Source organism: Wyeomyia smithii, chromosome 1 (genome assembly GCF_029784165.1).
Source record: "Wyeomyia smithii strain HCP4-BCI-WySm-NY-G18 chromosome 1, ASM2978416v1, whole genome shotgun sequence".
NCBI lineage: Eukaryota > Metazoa > Arthropoda > Insecta > Diptera > Culicidae > Wyeomyia > Wyeomyia smithii.
Genome location: NC_073694.1, coordinates 149,903,997 through 149,922,374, shown reverse-complemented (window position 1 = coordinate 149,922,374; position 18,378 = coordinate 149,903,997). Strand labels below are relative to the sequence as shown.

General features: G+C 40.4%; 1 long non-coding RNA gene across 1 annotated transcript in view; it reads left to right on the top strand.

The window, feature by feature from the left end:
• Positions 1-16,112: 16,112 nt before the first annotated feature.
• LOC129719054 (uncharacterized) overlaps positions 16,113-18,378 on the top strand; it is a 60,560-nt gene continuing 58,294 nt past the window's right edge. Inside the window, exon 1 of the long non-coding RNA XR_008727112.1 lies at positions 16,113-16,850. This is a non-coding gene — a long non-coding RNA (uncharacterized LOC129719054). The remainder of the gene's footprint in view (positions 16,851-18,378) is intronic.

Sequence of the window (18,378 nt, the reverse complement as noted above, 5' to 3'; positions counted from 1 at the left end):
CTAATATGAAGTCGATTCAATCAATCAGCATGAACAGAATTTCGTCGTCTCCCAGCTGCTAAGTTGCAACATGATGCAACACGCAATCGCTTGATGTTACAAGCCGCAATACGGTTAGGGGTTAAATAAAGTATTCTACTTCAACCTTGCGGTCGTGGCTTTGCACACAACCCTCCTGTGATTTTTTAATAAAATGTTTGTTAACGTTCAGAAAAGACATTTGAAGAAAAATAACAAGTATCTGATTACTAAATTGATATATTATTCACAAAACTACATGAAACATGCAAATTTATGACTTCTAAAGTGATATTTGGCCAACAATTTCAATACTTTCGAAAGTGGAACTCCATACGTCATTTTGAAATCCAAAATGGTGACTTCCAGTTTCTGTAAATCAGCCCAAAATCACAAAAAAACAATCCAATATGGGTATTTCCGTTCTGCGCGTTCTCAGAATATTGAAGTAGGGTATCGAACGTCTTCGTCAGTGGTTTTCTTCGGTAGTTTTACTGGCGCAATCTTATGCAAAAAAGGTCCGAAGAAAACCACTGACGAAGACGTTCGACACCCTACTTAAAGTGATGATGGAAGCATAAGATGTAAATTATATTTTTGAAGTGAGTTGAGCTAATGCAGCAATGAAATATAAAAAAAAAATCTATCTTTGAAACCTTTGATCCCGAGCATCGCCGGGAATGTTCAACTAGTATATATACATATATATATATATATATATATATATATATATATATATATATATATATATATATATATATATATATATATATATATATATATATATATATATATATATATATATATATATATATATATATATATATATATATATATATATATATATATATCAGATGAGCGGGCTAGTTAAGGGGTAACTGATAAATTATGATTGAACACGTGGTTTCAAAGGTTGGCACAGTGTAATCTCTGTTACAGGAGCCAAAGCTGCCGATTTGCAAGGACCATTGCAAGATACCTTGGACAATTTGTCTGCTTGGGCTTTACAGCTAGGTATCGAATTCTCTCCGGAGAAGACTGAGATAGTAGTTTTTTCTAGGAAGCATGAACCTGCTCAGCTTCAAACACAATTAATGGGTAAAACGATTTCTCAGGTTTTGGTACACAAATATCTTGGTGTCTGGTTCGACTCTAAAGGCACCTGAGGTTGTCACGTGAGGTATCTGATGAAAAAATGTCAACAAAGAGTGAATTTTCTTCGTACAATAACCGGACAATGGTGGGGAGCCCACCCAGGAGACCTTATAAGGCTTCACCAAACAACGATACTGTCTGTTATTGAGTACGGGTGTTTCTGCTTCCGCTCCGCAGCAAACACACATTTGATCAAACTGGAGCGAATACAATATCGTTGTTTGCGTATCGCCTTGGGTTGCATGCAATCGACCCATACGATGAGTTTGGAGATCTTAGCTGGAGTACTACCATTGAAAAACCGCTTCTGGAGCCTGTCTTCTCGTATTCTAATCAAATGTGAGGTCTTGAACCGTCCCGTGATTGAAAATTTTGAAAGGTTAATCGAACTTAATTCTCGAACCCGTTTTATGACATTGTATTTCAATCACATGTCCCAAAATATTAATCCTTCTTCGAATATTCCAAATCGTGTCGACTCATCAAATACTTCTGATTCTACTGTGTTTTTCGATACATCCATGATAGAAGAAACTCGTGGAATCCCGGATCATTTACGCGTGCAGCAGATCCCTAAAATTTTTTCCAATAAATATCGAAACATCAACTGCGACAATATGTACTACACTGAGGGATCACTTCTTGATGGGTCCACTGGCTTCGGTATCTTCAATAACAATTTAACCGTCTCCCATAAGCTCGATAATCCTGCTTCTGTTTACGTCGCAGAATTAGCTGCAATTCATTACACCCTAGGGATTATCGAAAAAATGCCCACGGACCATTATTTCATCATTACGGACAGTCTCAGTTCCATTGAGGCTCTTCGATCGATGAAAGATGTTAAGCACTCTCCGTATTTCCTGGGGAAAATACGGGAACATCTGAGTGCTTTATCCGAAAAATCTACTCAGATTACCTTAGCGAGGGTCCCTTCTCACTGCTCGATACCGGGTAATGAGAAAGCGGACTCTTTGGCTAAGTTGGGCGCAACAAACGGTGATATTTATGAAAGACCAATTGCCTTTAATGAAATTTTCGCATTTGTACGTCAGAATACGATCATCAGTTGGCAAAATTCTTGGACCAAGGGGGAACTGGGAAGGTGGTTACATTCCATAATCCCCAAGGTATCGACGAACCCGTGGTTCAAGGGGTTGGATGTAGGTCGGGATTTCATTTGCGTGATGTCCCGGCTTATGTCCAATCACTATAGATTTGACGCGCATCTCCGTCGTGTTGGGCTCGGGGAGAGTGGTATCTGTGCCTGTGGTGAAGGTTATCACGACATAGAGCACGTTGTTTGGTCATGCCCTGTACACCGTGACGCCCCTAGATTAATAGCTTCCCTGCAGGCCGAAGGTAGGCAGCCGGCTGTTCCTGTTCGTGATGTCTTGGCGAGCCGTGACCTATCCTACATGTCCCTTATATACGTTTTTCTGAAATCCATCCACGCCCCAGTTTAGTCCTATCCCCTTCCGCCTACATCCAACCAAACGACAAGAACACGTTAAGACCCCGGATCCGGAAACAGCAATCAGACCCGCACGATACTCTCAAGGCCCGATGGAAACAACCCAATATGCCAGTCCGTAATATCTTGGCCCAGCAGCGGAACAAATTTAATATGCTGCTTACCTATGGCAATGAAAACCATCAAACAGCAAACCTGTGCTTTTAATGCAAAATATTCTAGCTTTAAGTGAGATTTAGTTTCAGCTCGTAGTCGGCAGCGAGGATAAAAAATTTGCTTTTAGTTATTAAGATACTTTAGAAAGTAAGCTACCAGATATAATTGGCGCCGTTAAACATTGAATTGTATTTGTGCCGTGTCAAATAAACTATAGATGAAGAAAAGAAAAAAAATCAATTCAAACGATTTGTTATTTGACTTCGATCATATCATATGGCCGATTCGTCGTGCATTTGCAGACTTTTATCACATCGCAAGGAATCAATGAATTTGGAACGTTCAAATAGTACGATACCATATTTATATTATGTTGAGGCCACATAGTTCGATCAAAACAGGTATAGTTTTAAATAGTCTTTGAATTTCTTTTCTTTCCATAACTTTTGAGCCACATATCAAATTGATATGAAATTTGTTATTTTTAAGTTCGAGAGATAACTCGTTCGTATGACACTAGTTATATTCAAATAAGTCATGTAATCTTTGATATAATAGACTTTCGTTGTTTTATTAACAATTTGATACATAACGGTTGTTTAAGTTCGGTTATAATCAAATGAAGTGTGAACGTATAGGGCAGCCAACCTTTGAAACCACGTGTTCAATCATAATTTATCAGTTACCCCTAAACTAGCCCGCTCATCTGATATATATATATATATATATATATATATATATATATATATATATATATATATATATATATATATATATATATATATATATATATATATATATATATATATATATATATATATATATATATATATATATATATATATATATATATATATATATATATATATATATATATATATCAGATGAGCGGGCTAGTTAAGGGGTAACTGATAAATTATGATTGAACACGTGGTTTCAAAGGTTGGCTGCCCTATACGTTCACACTTCATTTGATTATAACCGAACTTAAACAACCGTTATGTATCAAATTGTTAATAAAACAACGAAAGTCTATTATATCAAAGATTACATGACTTATTTGAATATAACTAGTGTCATACGAACGAGTTATCTCTCGAACTTAAAAATAACAAATTTCATATCAATTTGATATGTGGCTCAAAAGTTATGGAAAGAAAAGAAATTCAAAGACTATTTAAAACTATACCTGTTTTGATCGAACTATGTGGCCTCAACATAATATAAATATGGTATCGTACTATTTGAACGTTCCAAATTCATTGATTCCTTGCGATGTGTTTAAAGTCTGCAAATGCACGACGAATCGGCCATATGATATGATCGAAGTCAAATAACAAATCGTTTGAATTGATTTTTTTTCTTTTCTTCATCTATAGTTTATTTGACACGGCACAAATACAATTCAATGTTTAACGGCGCCAATTATATCTGGTAGCTTACTTTCTAAAGTATCTTAATAACTAAAAGCAAATTTTTTATCCTCGCTGCCGACTACGAGCTGAAACTAAATCTCACTTAAAGCTAGAATATTTTGCATTAAAAGCACAGGTTTGCTGTTTGATGGTTTTCATTGCCATAGGTAAGCAGCATATTAAATTTGTTCCGCTGCTGGGCCAAGATATTACGGACTGGCATATTGGGTTGTTTCCATCGGGCCTTGAGAGTATCGTGCGGGTCTGATTGCTGTTTCCGGATCCGGGGTCTTAACGTGTTCTTGTCGTTTGGTTGGATGTAGGCGGAAGGGGATAGGACTAAACTGGGGCGTGGATGGATTTCAGAAAAACGTATATAAGGGACATGTAGGATAGGTCACGGCTCGCCAAGACATCACGAACAGGAACAGCCGGCTGCCTACCTTCGGCCTGCAGGGAAGCTATTAATCTAGACCTGGCGTCACGGTGTACAGGGCATGACCAAACAACGTGCTCTATGTCGTGATAACCTTCACCACAGGCACAGATACCACTCTCCCCGAGCCCAACACGACGGAGATGCGCGTCAAATCTATAGTGATTGGACATAAGCCGGGACATCACGCAAATGAAATCCCGACCTACATCCAACCCCTTGAACCACGGGTTCGTCGATACCTTGGGGATTATGGAATGTAACCACCTTCCCAGTTCCCCCTTGGTCCAAGAATTTTGCCAACTGATGATCGTATTCTGACGTACAAATGCGAAAATTTCATTAAAGGCAATTGGTCTTTCATAAATATCACCGTTTGTTGCGCCCAACTTAGCCAAAGAGTCCGCTTTCTCATTACCCGGTATCGAGCAGTGAGAAGGGACCCTCGCTAAGGTAATCTGAGTAGATTTTTCGGATAAAGCATTCAGATGTTCCCGTATTTTCCCCAGGAAATACGGAGAGTGCTTAACATCTTTCATCGATCGAAGAGCCTCAATGGAACTGAGACTGTCCGTAATGATGAAATAATGGTCCGTGGGCATTTTTTCGATAATCCCTAGGGTGTAATGAATTGCAGCTAATTCTGCGACGTAAACAGAAGCAGGATTATCGAGCTTATGGGAGACGGTTAAATTGTTATTGAAGATACCGAAGCCAGTGGACCCATCAAGAAGTGATCCCTCAGTGTAGTACATATTGTCGCAGTTGATGTTTCGATATTTATTGGAAAAAATTTTAGGGATCTGCTGCACGCGTAAATGATCCGGGATTCCACGAGTTTCTTCTATCATGGATGTATCGAAAAACACAGTAGAATCAGAAGTATTTGATGAGTCGACACGATTTGGAATATTCGAAGAAGGATTAATATTTTGGGACATGTGATTGAAATACAATGTCATAAAACGGGTTCGAGAATTAAGTTCGATTAACCTTTCAAAATTTTCAATCACGGGACGGTTCAAGACCTCACATTTGATTAGAATACGAGAAGACAGGCTCCAGAAGCGGTTTTTCAATGGTAGTACTCCAGCTAAGATCTCCAAACTCATCGTATGGGTCGATTGCATGCAACCCAAGGCGATACGCAAACAACGATATTGTATTCGCTCCAGTTTGATCAAATGTGTGTTTGCTGCGGAGCGGAAGCAGAAACACCCGTACTCAATAACAGACAGTATCGTTGTTTGGTGAAGCCTTATAAGGTCTCCTGGGTGGGCTCCCCACCATTGTCCGGTTATTGTACGAAGAAAATTCACTCTTTGTTGACATTTTTTCATCAGATACCTCACGTGACAACCTCAGGTGCCTTTAGAGTCGAACCAGACACCAAGATATTTGTGTACCAAAACCTGAGAAATCGTTTTACCCATTAATTGTGTTTGAAGCTGAGCAGGTTCATGCTTCCTAGAAAAAACTACTATCTCAGTCTTCTCCGGAGAGAATTCGATACCTAGCTGTAAAGCCCAAGCAGACAAATTGTCCAAGGTATCTTGCAATGGTCCTTGCAAATCGGCAGCTTTGGCTCCTGTAACAGAGATTACACTGTCGTCTGCAAGTTGTCTTATCGTGCATGAATTTGCCAGACATTCGTCGATGTCATTTACATAAAAGTTGTAAAGAAGGGGGCCTAAACATGAGCCCTGGGGAAGACCCATGTAGCTAATGCGAAAAGTTGCCAAATCGCCGTGCGTAAAATGCATGTGCTTTTCGGACAACAAATTGTGCAAAAAATTGTTCAAAATTGGAGAAAATCCTTGTCGGTGAAGTTTACCCGAAAGAATGTTAATAGAAACGGAATCAAAAGCCCCCTTAATGTCCAAGAACGCAGACGCCATTTGTATTTTGCGAGCATACGCCAGCTGAATATCTGTTGAAGGCAACGCAAGATAATCATTCGTCCCTTTGGCACGGCGGAAGCCAAATTGAGTATCTGAAAGCAGACCATTTGATTCGACCCAATGGTCTAAACGACGGAGTATCATTTTTTCCATCAATTTCCGGATACAGGATAGCATTGCAATCGGCCTATAAAAGTTGTGATCAGAAGCTGGTTTCCCTGGTTTTTGGATGGCGATCACCTTCACTTGCCTCCAATCCTGCGGTACAATGTTTTGCTCCAGGAACTTATTGAACAAGTTCAACAAGCGCCTCTTGGCATTGCCGGGTAGATTCTTCAACAAGTTGAATTTGATTCTATCTAACCCAGGCGCGTTATTGTTACAGGACAGGAGGGCTACTGAAAATTCTGCCATCGTAAAAGGTGATTCTATCGCGTCGTGGCCCGGAGACGCATCGCGAACAATGTTTTGCTCAGGAACAGAGTCCGGACATACTTTCCTGGCAAAATCAAATATCCACCGACTTGAAGACTCCTCGCTTTCGTTGACCGTTACGCGATTCCGCATTCTTCGGGCTGTGTTCCAAAGAGTGCTCATCGATGTCTCCCTCGACGTCTCGTTCACGAACCGACGCCAATATCCGCGTTTCTTTGCTTTAGCCAAACTTTTAAGCTTGGTATCAAGCTCCGAATACCGTAAATAGTCGCCAGGTATACCTCCCTTCTGGAAGGTCAAAAACGCGTCGGATCTTTGCGTGTAGACATCGGAGCACTCTTGGTCCCACCACGGAGTGGGAGGCCGTTCTTTGATCGTTACGCCGGGATATTTCTTCGTTTGGGCTTGCAACGCGGCGTCGAGAATCGAGCCCGCGAGGAGGTTGTATTCTTCAAGTGGTGGATGATGTTGAATCGACTCGACTGCTTTTGAAATCATTTCCTCGTATAACTTCCAATCGACATTTCGTGTGTGGTCATACCTAATGTCAATTGGTCGCATGCGAGTTGACCCGTTAGTAATTAAAATAAGAATAGGCAGATGGTCGCTACCGTGAGCATCGAGGATTACCTTCCATGTGCAATCCAACCGTAGCGACGTCGAACATAAGGATAGATCCAAAGCGCTTGGGCGCGCTGCAGGCTTCGGGATACGTGTCATTTCACCGTTGTTTAAAATAGTCATGTCGAAGTCATCGCAAAGGTTATAGATTAAAGAGGAGCGTTTATCATTGTAAGGGGAACCCCAAGCCACACCATGAGAGTTGAAGTCTCCCAAAATCAAACGTGGCGAGGGAAGAAGTTCTATTAAATCAAAGAGCAGCCGTTGCCCAACCTGTGCTCTGGGAGGAATATATATTGAGGCAATACAAAGCTCTTTACCTTGTATTGTCATTTGACATGCGACAACTTCGATGCCTGGAATCGAGGGGAGGTTAATACGATAGAAAGAATAGCACTTTTAATCCCTAAAAGTACTCCTCCATATGGGGTGTCTCGATCAAGGCGAATAATATTAAAATCATGGAAGTTGAGATCAATATTTGAAGTAAGCCAAGTTTCAAAGGGAAAATGCATCGCATTTGTTTTTATTTATCAAAACTTTGAACGAATCAATTTTTGGTAAAATACTTCTACAATTCCACTGTAAGACAGAGATAGAATCCTTCATATACGCAGTTGAATTAGGCATCGAAGGATACGATCGCTGCAATGAGGGGCCATCGGGCAGTCAACTGCTTCAAAAATGATGACTGTTGGGAGGAATGCTGTAAGAAAAATTTTAATTGGATCGGGTACATTGAAATTTTCAAAAATCCAGTCCACAATGTCAAAAAATTTCATTAATCCAGAGTTTGTTTCATCAACTGGATGTGCAAAAGGAACAACTGGGGTTTTAGATGTTCCTGGCAGTGCTGAGAACTCCTTCTGGGACTTTAAATTTGCAAGCCCAGGAGGAGTTTGCTTCGGTTTTTCCGCAGCACTGTTTGGTTTGTTCGTACTTTTCATTACACTTTGGGAAATTTTAGGACCTTTACGGGGAAGTTTAGGAGAAGAAACATTTTTCCTCTTCCTAGACTCCCCAGGATTGGCATAAGATGTTCCCGCTGATGAATCGTCAGAATCGGTTTCATCAGAGGACAACAGATCAAAGGGGTTCGATGTTATGGTAGAAGTGGTCACGGTCTTCTTCAGCATCTCAGCATAAGAACGCTTTGAACGCTCCTTAAGTGACCGCTTGATTTTATCTCTGCGCTGCATGTACACCGGGCATGTGCAGAGCTCATGCTGGTTTTCCCCACAGTGAATACATTTTTCAGCATTAACACTGCAAGAATCTTCCGCATGAGTCTCCCCACACTTGCTACATCGTGCCTTATTGCAGCAGTAGGCGGCTGTGTGGCCTAACTGCTTGCAATTGGTGCAATTCATAACACGGGGTACATACAATCGCACAGGCAGACGAACCCGGTCGATCGAGACGTGGCTAGGGAGTGCAGATCCGGCAAACGTAACGCGAAACGAGTCTGACGGAGTGTAAACTTTTTTACCGCCGACGAGAGACATGGACCGCAATTGCTTACAATCCAAAATCTTCGCCTGTGTTTCGGTATTTTTGAAGCAACCGGTTGCGCTTTTTAGGATACACTCGACAGACAGACTCGAATCGGTTATGACACCGTCGATCTCCACGTCTCGTGCGGGTATGTAAACGCGATACTAGCGTGTGAAGAGCTTAGAGCAAGCGATAGCATTGGCCTGTGCCAGATCACTGACCACGACACGGAGCTTGTTAGGTCGGACCTTGGAAATTTCGGTCACGGCCTTGTACCCCTTCGTCAGGTCTTTATAAATTTGCAGTATGTTTTATCGCTTTGAATTCACTCCTGCCTTTGGACGAAAATAAACAGTATAGCTGCCCTGTTGAGATCCGTCCGGGTAAAGCCTGGGGCGAGGGGGGACTGGAGAATGAACAGGGGAGGGGGTAACAGAAGGGTCAGGGTCAGGGGGGTTCGGGGATGGTGGCACGGGAGGCGAGGGATCTATATCCATCGCGCTAAATGTAGCGTACTAGCGCACTAGCGCCGACAAGAACACGTACCTATTTACTTCTTCCTTCCAGCAGTGGTTGTCCGATCGTACGAAGCAGCACCCAAAGCAGCCAGCAGCACCAGTACAGCAGCACCAATACAGCCACCAGCAGTGAGCCGGGTGTGAGATCACTCAGCACAGCGACACGACTCGACTGTCAACTGATGGCCTTGAATTAGAAAGATCTATTCACTGTGCACAGATCAAAACTGCAGCTGGTATTTTGCAACAATACAGCCAAAGTTGCGAGCCGGATACAGAACGTAGCGACACAACTCACAATCTAGTTGGCCTTTAGCGCGAATAATACACTCTTTTGTTTGGCTATTCGTACACACAGACCGGATTGTAATAAAACGACCACTTTGCACGTCCGTTTCTGTCGAGTGTTCAACGCGGAATGTTTGAAATGTTTGTTTTTATCGAAATGACAACATCCTCGACTTTTGGCTTCTGTACATCGCCTTAGTTCTGAATATATTCATATTGGGTGGTATTCGGTCATTTTCAGCAAATTTTCTGGCACCATAGAACATAGAGGGGGGAGGAGGTCTGAAATCTAGGTTTTTTGCGTTACTTAATTTGTGTACGACGCCATATGGGTATTTCCGGGATTGTTATGATGCACTGAAGCCACAAATCGACCACTGAAGCCACAAATCGACTTCAGACAACATTTTGAATTGTAAGCTGGCAACTTTCGGTGTCTGGAAAACAGCCACCTAATATGAACGTTTCTTTAATCAGATTGACGCACGGAGGCCAGAAATTGTTCCCAAATGCCATTTTGAAATCCAAGATGGCGACTTCCGGTTCCCGAAAAACAGCCGCAAATGACCAAATACCCCTCAATATGCGTTTTTCCGAAATTGTTATGATGCACTGAAGCCACAAATCGACCTATCAACCTCAGACAACATTTTGAATTGTAAGAAGGCGATTTCCGGTTTCTGAGAAACAGCGGCAAATGACCAAATAACACCCAATATTGGTATTTCCGGGATTGTCATGATGCACTGAAGCCACAAATCGACCTCAGACAATATTTTGAATTGTAAGATGGCGACTTCCGGTGTCTGGAAACAGCCTAAAGTACCACCCAATATGAGTATCTCTGGAACGAGAATGAAGCTGAAAATTGACCTCAGACACCATTATGAATTGTAAGATGGCAACTTCCGTTTTCTAAAAAACAGCCTTAAATGGCCGATTTCCATACAAAATGAGTATCTGCGGATCCAGAATGATACACAGGAGCTAGCATCGACCACAGACACCATTTTGAACTCGAAGATGGTGACATCCGGTTTCTGGAGAACAGCCAAAAACGACCAAATAATACCCAATATGGGTGTTTCTTAAACCAGAATGGCACTCAGGGGCCAGAAATTGTTTCCAAGTGCCATTTTTAAATCCAAGATGGCGGCTTACGGTTCCGGATCACCGGATCCAGAATGATGCAAGGAGCTATAATTGACCTTAGACAACAGTTTGAATAGAAAAATGGCAACTTCTGGAAAACAGCCGAAAATAACCGAATACTACTACATATGGATAAGTCCGTAATCGAAATAAGTAAAGAAGCCAAGCATTGACCCTGGACACCATTTTGAATTAGAAGATGACCACTTTCAGTTTCTGGAAAACAACGAAAATAACTGAAGTGCACCCAATATATATCCGGAATAGAGGTCATCTACAAAAGCCAAAAGTTGAGGATTTGCCATTCCGATAAAACCAATTATTTTTAAACGATATAATCCAATCGCAAGAAATCAATAAATTTGAAAAGTTTAAAATTATTAAATTAAACACTAAAATAGGCGGGACGAAGTTTGCCGGGTCAGCTAGTACAATATAATCTAAGATCGGGGTCAATCCGTACCAACCAAGGATGTAACATAGGTAACATAGGTTTCCTCCTTTTGTTCGGGTTTCGAAACCAAGGATATAGCACCTTTACTCGCTTCAACTGTTACTGTTGGAATATTAGTACTAACTCTAGTCCAAACATTTTTAGCTTATGGTTATAGCGGCATTACTCGCTCTCTTTAAGGAATATGGCTGGGTTAATAATAATTAAGGTAATGTTTCTTATTGAAAAAGGAAAAACTGTCACAGCAATATTCGAAGTGCTGCTTAAAATCGAAAAGAATGTTAAGAGTGTAAGAAATCTCCGACCACTGAGCGGCTGGGAAATATTTATGGTTCCTCTACTTGTTGACACAAAAACTATATGCAAACGACGCAAAAACTGCCAATATACATGACAACAAAAACAATTAAAATAAGAATACTTATCTTTCACTTAAAACATAATTTGCCCTCTGGGGTCTTATCTCAAACAGCAAGCTTTTTCAACAATCTAATTCCCTCCACATGGTCAGAGCAGTCACAACTTTCCTGGCTTATTTTCACAACAAATTTGGATTTCTTCGATATAAATTCACATTTGGCACTTACCATATAAATGACTAAATAAATTAATCTGTACATTGTGGATAGTTAGCCGCTTTGTCTTCCAGATTTTTTTTTTAAACGCGCACGAGAACAAAAAAGACGTCTGCTCGTCTGATCCCAAATTTGGTTCTAATAAATGTAAATAAAGTAATTGTAGCGAAAGGGAAAGGCCAAAAAGGAAAATTTAATAAAATATACAAGGAACGCTCTCACCTATGTCATCCGGATCAGATTGGGGATATGTTCAGACTCTTACCTGCAGGATAGAAATATCCGCTGCTACGTTCAACGGAAGAAAGAACCGTTTACTTCCCTCCATATTTTTCCGTCACTTGCCCCTACAACTCAAAAAATTATACCAGGTTTTCCGAATCTTCACGTTCAGTTTCTAGTAGATTTTTTAAAAAAAGTTTGTTTGATTCAATCACAAAAAATAATGCTCGTGTGTGACATCACCACGGTGTTCCAAATACGCCAACAAAACTGTTGATGCCAGTTGGTTTGTATTAGTGTCCTGCACTTCTGAACCAAATTTTAAAATCATCGTTGGACTAGTTTTTGAGTTACACTCTTTTAAAATTTTAAGGAAGATTTTTCATACAAAAAAAACCGGAATTACCCTTCTAAAACAAACGTTAAAGATTCTAGGAATTGTTTTGCTGGCAATATATGCCCATTGACGACCTTTTAGAAAATTTGAACTGTTCAGGGTTTATCGGAAAATTGTTGGGGTCTAAAACAAATTTTCAACGTAAACCAAAAAAAAATCATTTGATACCTCAATTCACACTCAAATTCAAATCTATAGAAATCTCATACAACAATGACATCGAATATGATTCAATTTGCTTTATCCGAAAAATCTTCTCAGATTACCTTGGTGTGGGTCCCCTCTCACAGCTCGATACCGGGCAATGAGAAAGCGGACTTTCTGGCTAAGGTGGGCGCAACAAACGGTGAAATTTATGAAAGACCAATTGTAAGTCAGAACACGATCATCAGTTGACAAAATTCTTGGACCAGAGGGGAATTGGGAAGGTGATTACACTCTATTATTCCTAAGGTATCGACGAATCTGTGGTTCAAGGGATTGGATGTAGGTCGAGATTCCATTTGCGTGATGTCTCGACTTATGTCCAATCATTATAGATTTGATGTTCCTTTTTATTCGTATTGGCTCGGGGGAAGTGGTATCTGTGCCTGTGGTGAAGGTTATGATGACATAGAGCGCGTTGTTTGGTCATGCCCTGTACACCGTAACGCCAGGTCTAAATAAATAGCTTCCCTTCAGGCCAAAGGTAGGCAGCCGGCTGTTCCTGTTCATGTTGTCTTGGCGAGCCTTGACCTACCCTACATGTCTTTTATTTACGTTTTACTAAAATCTCCCTTCCGCCAACATCCAACAAAACGGCAAGAACACACTTAGACCCGGAATTGGACCCCGCACGAATCCGACAGGGCCCGAGGAATACAAGCCTTCCATGATTTCCTGGCTCAGTGGAACATCAAGATACCCAATAAACAACGAACCAGTGATTTAAACAAAACATGTTAGTTTAAATTCCCGAATTAAATTTAGCTCGTAGCCAACAGCTAGAATAAAAAAATTGCTTTTAGTTTAAAATACTTCAAAAATTGAGACACGCTGTTAAACTTTTTTTTGTATGGTGCCGTGTTAAATAAATATTGTTCGAGGCGAATGACCAACACATGGTTAAAACCTCGTTAATTTATTAAATAAATAAATAAATAATAAATATTGTGAAAAAAAATGATTCAATTATACAAAAAATTTACCGTAAGAACTGTTCACGTTAGAAGGTGTATCGAGAATTATTACTAGAAGAATTATTCCTCAAAGTTGTGCTTATAATTATTCCTCAAAATAAGCGCTCAAAGTTGTGATTTTTCGACCGTAGAAAATCTACACTCCCCCCTTGGTAGATACACAGGTAGATTTTCGAGTATCAGAATATCACAACTTTGAGCGCTTTGTGGTACCCCTAAGTCATGTCCGATCGAGCTGAAATTCCGCACAGGTCATATTTTTGGGCCAATAAACAAAATTTACATGATCGGTTTTTGAAGTTCGATGATAAATTTTCTTCCATACAGTCATTGTCTATGTTCAAAGTAAACCCATCAATATTATTTACTAAACATACGTGAATATACCTATATTTTTTTTCCTCTGTATGGACTCATCACTGCGACCAGAGACATTTTGATCTATTGTGATAAATATACCTATATAAAAAGTTATAAACTATGTTTATTCCAAGTTGTCTACCTTTTACTTCGCTTTTATAATCGAAAACTGCGCACAAAAATTGTGATTTGTATGGGTTTGAAGTATGAAGGGCCACAAAAAGCCGTTCCAAAACTTACAAATAATCCGAAGTTAGAAGTTGATATGCTTTAAATCTCAAATATCTTGAAAAGATCAAAAAGTGAGGTTTTAATTCATACAAGAGAGTTATACAAACCAACATCAACAGTTTTGCTGGCGTATTTTATTTTATAATAACGGTAACGGTTTTATAATAACACCGTGATCCCATTTCTACTCAAAAAAAAAAATAGTAAAAAAGACACATAGCTACACCACAGATTTCAACTCAGAACTATTTATGTTCGTTAGTTTTTTTTTACCATGCATGTTTGTTTATGAATGACAGGGCAATTTGATTCGTAAAATTCCATAGTAAAAATTATTTTAATTTTAGTTGATTTAGTTGAGTGGTTGTAAGTTCTACATTTTGACGGTGAATTGGACAAATAAAGGCGATGGGATGAATATAGGTGTTGAAGTGCATATAGGAGCGATTCCCCAATAGAAGCAGTAACCTGAGGTTGAATATATATAAACGAACTAAAATTATACTCCGACTAACACAAGATAACTAAAACAAAGCCGTAAAATATATGTAGCAATTCCATGATGCAGCAGCACATCAGCTGATTAGTTAGCGTATTATCAACAAATATTTAACAAGTCATGCTTGCGCCATTTCCCGGAACAGATCGTGATGATCTAAGCTGTATTACATACGTATAACACAAACTGATTATTACAACCTGTGGGATTAACAAGCTTTGTTGCTGTCTGGAAGAGCTGTAATTAGAGTCACCATTCTTTCCACAGGAGGATCGCTGGTTACTGGCATGACACCGACAAAATATCGAAAGCTAAATTTTGATTTTCTGCTATGTTATGCTTCGATGATGTAACATGATTGCCCACATATTACCACACCAATCAGCATCAGATTTGGATTATGTAACTATTTTAAAAAGATGATTTTTCACAGAATTTCAACCACGAACAATTTCCGTATTGATTTTCCCGTTTTCATCTTTATTTTTCAACTCGAGGCAAGTTGATGAGTTCTAGTCTTCACTCGACTTGAGTCTCCTATCCACCGGTCGCTGCTAACGTCCTCTCGTACCAGAAATTGCCATTCCTCTTGCGGAATCTTGCCCTTTTTCACCTGCCAACGACTGTTTCAGTAGAACAATGAAGAAGGTGCTCCCATCATGTGTCATACGTTCGCACACATGGGTAAACGTTTCACACACAGTGCTCGATTCCCACAGGAACAACGCGATTCACATCGCAATCAGGCGCTCACGTACTCACACAGTGCACGAACACTCAATCCGCGCGCTAGCCGCTTCCCCACATGCACTTCCAAACCATCCTTCGATGACCGGCATCGTGCGTCCTACATGCGCTGCTGCTCCAAAGAAGTGAAAAAAGGTTCCATCTACAGCTCCATCTCCCTTGACCTTGATCCTCCTGGTGTGTGCGCTAGCTTTAATCGTGTTATCTCGCTCTAGCTAGTAGGAGTTCCCCTGTCCCGAAGGCTGATGGCTTGCTTCAACGGATGGAGAACACGCAAATTAAACAACCACGACAATAATAACAGCAACAATAATACACCCAGTATGTATACAGCGCACGAAAATATTTCGCAACGCCATCTCCACCAGAAGCAAACATTCGATTCTGGTTCATCATTTCCATTTGAAAAGTCTAACGAAGTGGTTCCATCCAGATTGGGAGTCCCCGAAGAGGAACTCATAGAGTCAGCAGCACAAAAGATGGACAAGATACATTGAAATAAAACTAGCATTTGTGTACTTTTAAAATTTTCCGGACAGTGGAAGTCTCTCAAATCGCTGGTTAAAGAAATATGCTATGAGGAATTTACGTACAGACCTGGTTCAATCTCCCGATGGATATTTTCCTGATGTGGTGTTAGTGTACCGAACGTAACCGAGTCAAGAAATTGCGTTGTAAAATTTTAACAAAAATGTTTAAAAATTTTATCCGAGACGTAAAATGTGCGCAATCGAGGAGAAACTGAATTAGAAGTCAAGTTTAATAATTGGTTTGAAAATTGTGCAATGAAATACAGTGCTGAAAAAGTGACACGTAGAAGAAGATAATGCGCAATACATTTTCTCATCTCACTCAGCAACAGCTGTTCTAGGGAAATGGCAAAAAACCTGGAATAATTGCGTAAACGCGCTGCGCCCACTAATCGGGAAAATATCGATTGTTCGATCGAGTCCTCCAAAAACAGAATACCATCGCATCATCAATGTTCCTCACCGTCATCATACTGGCAGTCATCACTTGTCATCATTGGCGAACATAGTCATCCAGGATCGTCAAGTGTTAGTGTGTGCTCTTGGCCACTAGCCTCGGCAGGTTTCCGATACGTCTCCATTGCCAGCTCAAAGGTAAGGATATCCCCCATGAAAATAAATAATGGCACTCAATTCTCTCCTGAGCTGCGAGCGTCCGAGGGAAGTGAGTGACATCTAGAGAGGCCTGAAATGTTTCCATTCTCATTTATGTCATCGCATCATTCTCCCGGTCCATAGTCTCTATAGGCAGTTCCGGAGGGAATGCTCTCTGTTTACGCTCGCGTGAAACGAACGAGGAGAAGAACTCACCAACACGACAACCTCGTTCTACCCAATGCTGCGAGATTGGGAAAAATTTTCAAAGTTCAAGTTCACTATGTGTTTTCCTTTTCGTTTATTCATACGCAAATTTCCTTCGCTACCTGCAGGAAGCCGATAAACAACTGCGAGCAGTTTTTTTCTCACCATGTTAACTGAAGTGATAATTTTTGACGTGCGTTTCGCTATATTACCTGTAACATCCAGTTTATCGCTGCTTAGAAACAAGTGCATAATTTAAAGTGAATTCGTTACTGCCAAGACGCAATAGAACAGCCATTCAAGTAAGCATGGGTAAAGTTTGTCATATTTTCACCAGAGGGCGTTTCAACCACAACAAACCAAAAACATTCTCTACACCTATAACATCGTCACAAAGTCAGGAATGTAATTCTCAGCGGATAGGCACCGTTTTCACCACAACCCCCTTTCCCGCAGTGTGGACGACATTTCGGTTGAAATTTTCCAATTAAAAAAAATCAGCTGATTTTTTTTTTCTTCATTAGAGCAATATCGAGCGAAAAACCGGTCGATAGCAGGAACGAGAAAGGGCAAACCGAGGTGGGTTTTTGTATTTTCCAAAATGGCCGCGCATTCCGTTTCAAGCCCAAGCAGGAAGAAGGAACTAGGGTTTGAAATGGAAGGGGGGAGTGGGGCCAGAACAGGGCGACCATAGGTTTTCGTCATCAGCGCCATCTTTACGATGACGAAATAAGGGATTCGCTTTGTTTGTGTTTTACGATGGAGAATAGCTATAGACAGCAATGCGCACGGAGTATGGAACGTTCCAGAATTTCATAATCGCATAGGGGAAAATTTGTGCTACGGTTTATGGTTCTAGGCACAAAAACATATCAAGTTCTCCGATAAAATACTTCATTTTTTTAAAAGCTGGTTTTGAAGGTAGATTCTTTTCGCGAATAAAATAAATTCGATGTGACGATTTTTTTCCGTGTACCGTGTCAGCTGACTTTCAATCGAATTTGTGTACAAGTTGCAACGAGTGAAACCCTAACTACGTGACCAATGCGGTAAACAAATTAGTACATATTTGCTAAGGTTTCTACACTACTTGAAACTCAATGACATTTAAGAATAGTGTAGGAGAATGCATTGTCATCTGGCATTCGCCTGTCCGCTACTCACTGTGAGGAGTGTAGAAAGCCTATAGAATATACTAGTATAGAATATATACTATATAATATACTCCTATAGGCTGACTAGAGGAGTGGGAACTCAGTTGCAAAACTGGCGGCAAACAATCTGTCCTCAGTGTTGCAGTTTCTGGAAAATTTATTCGCGT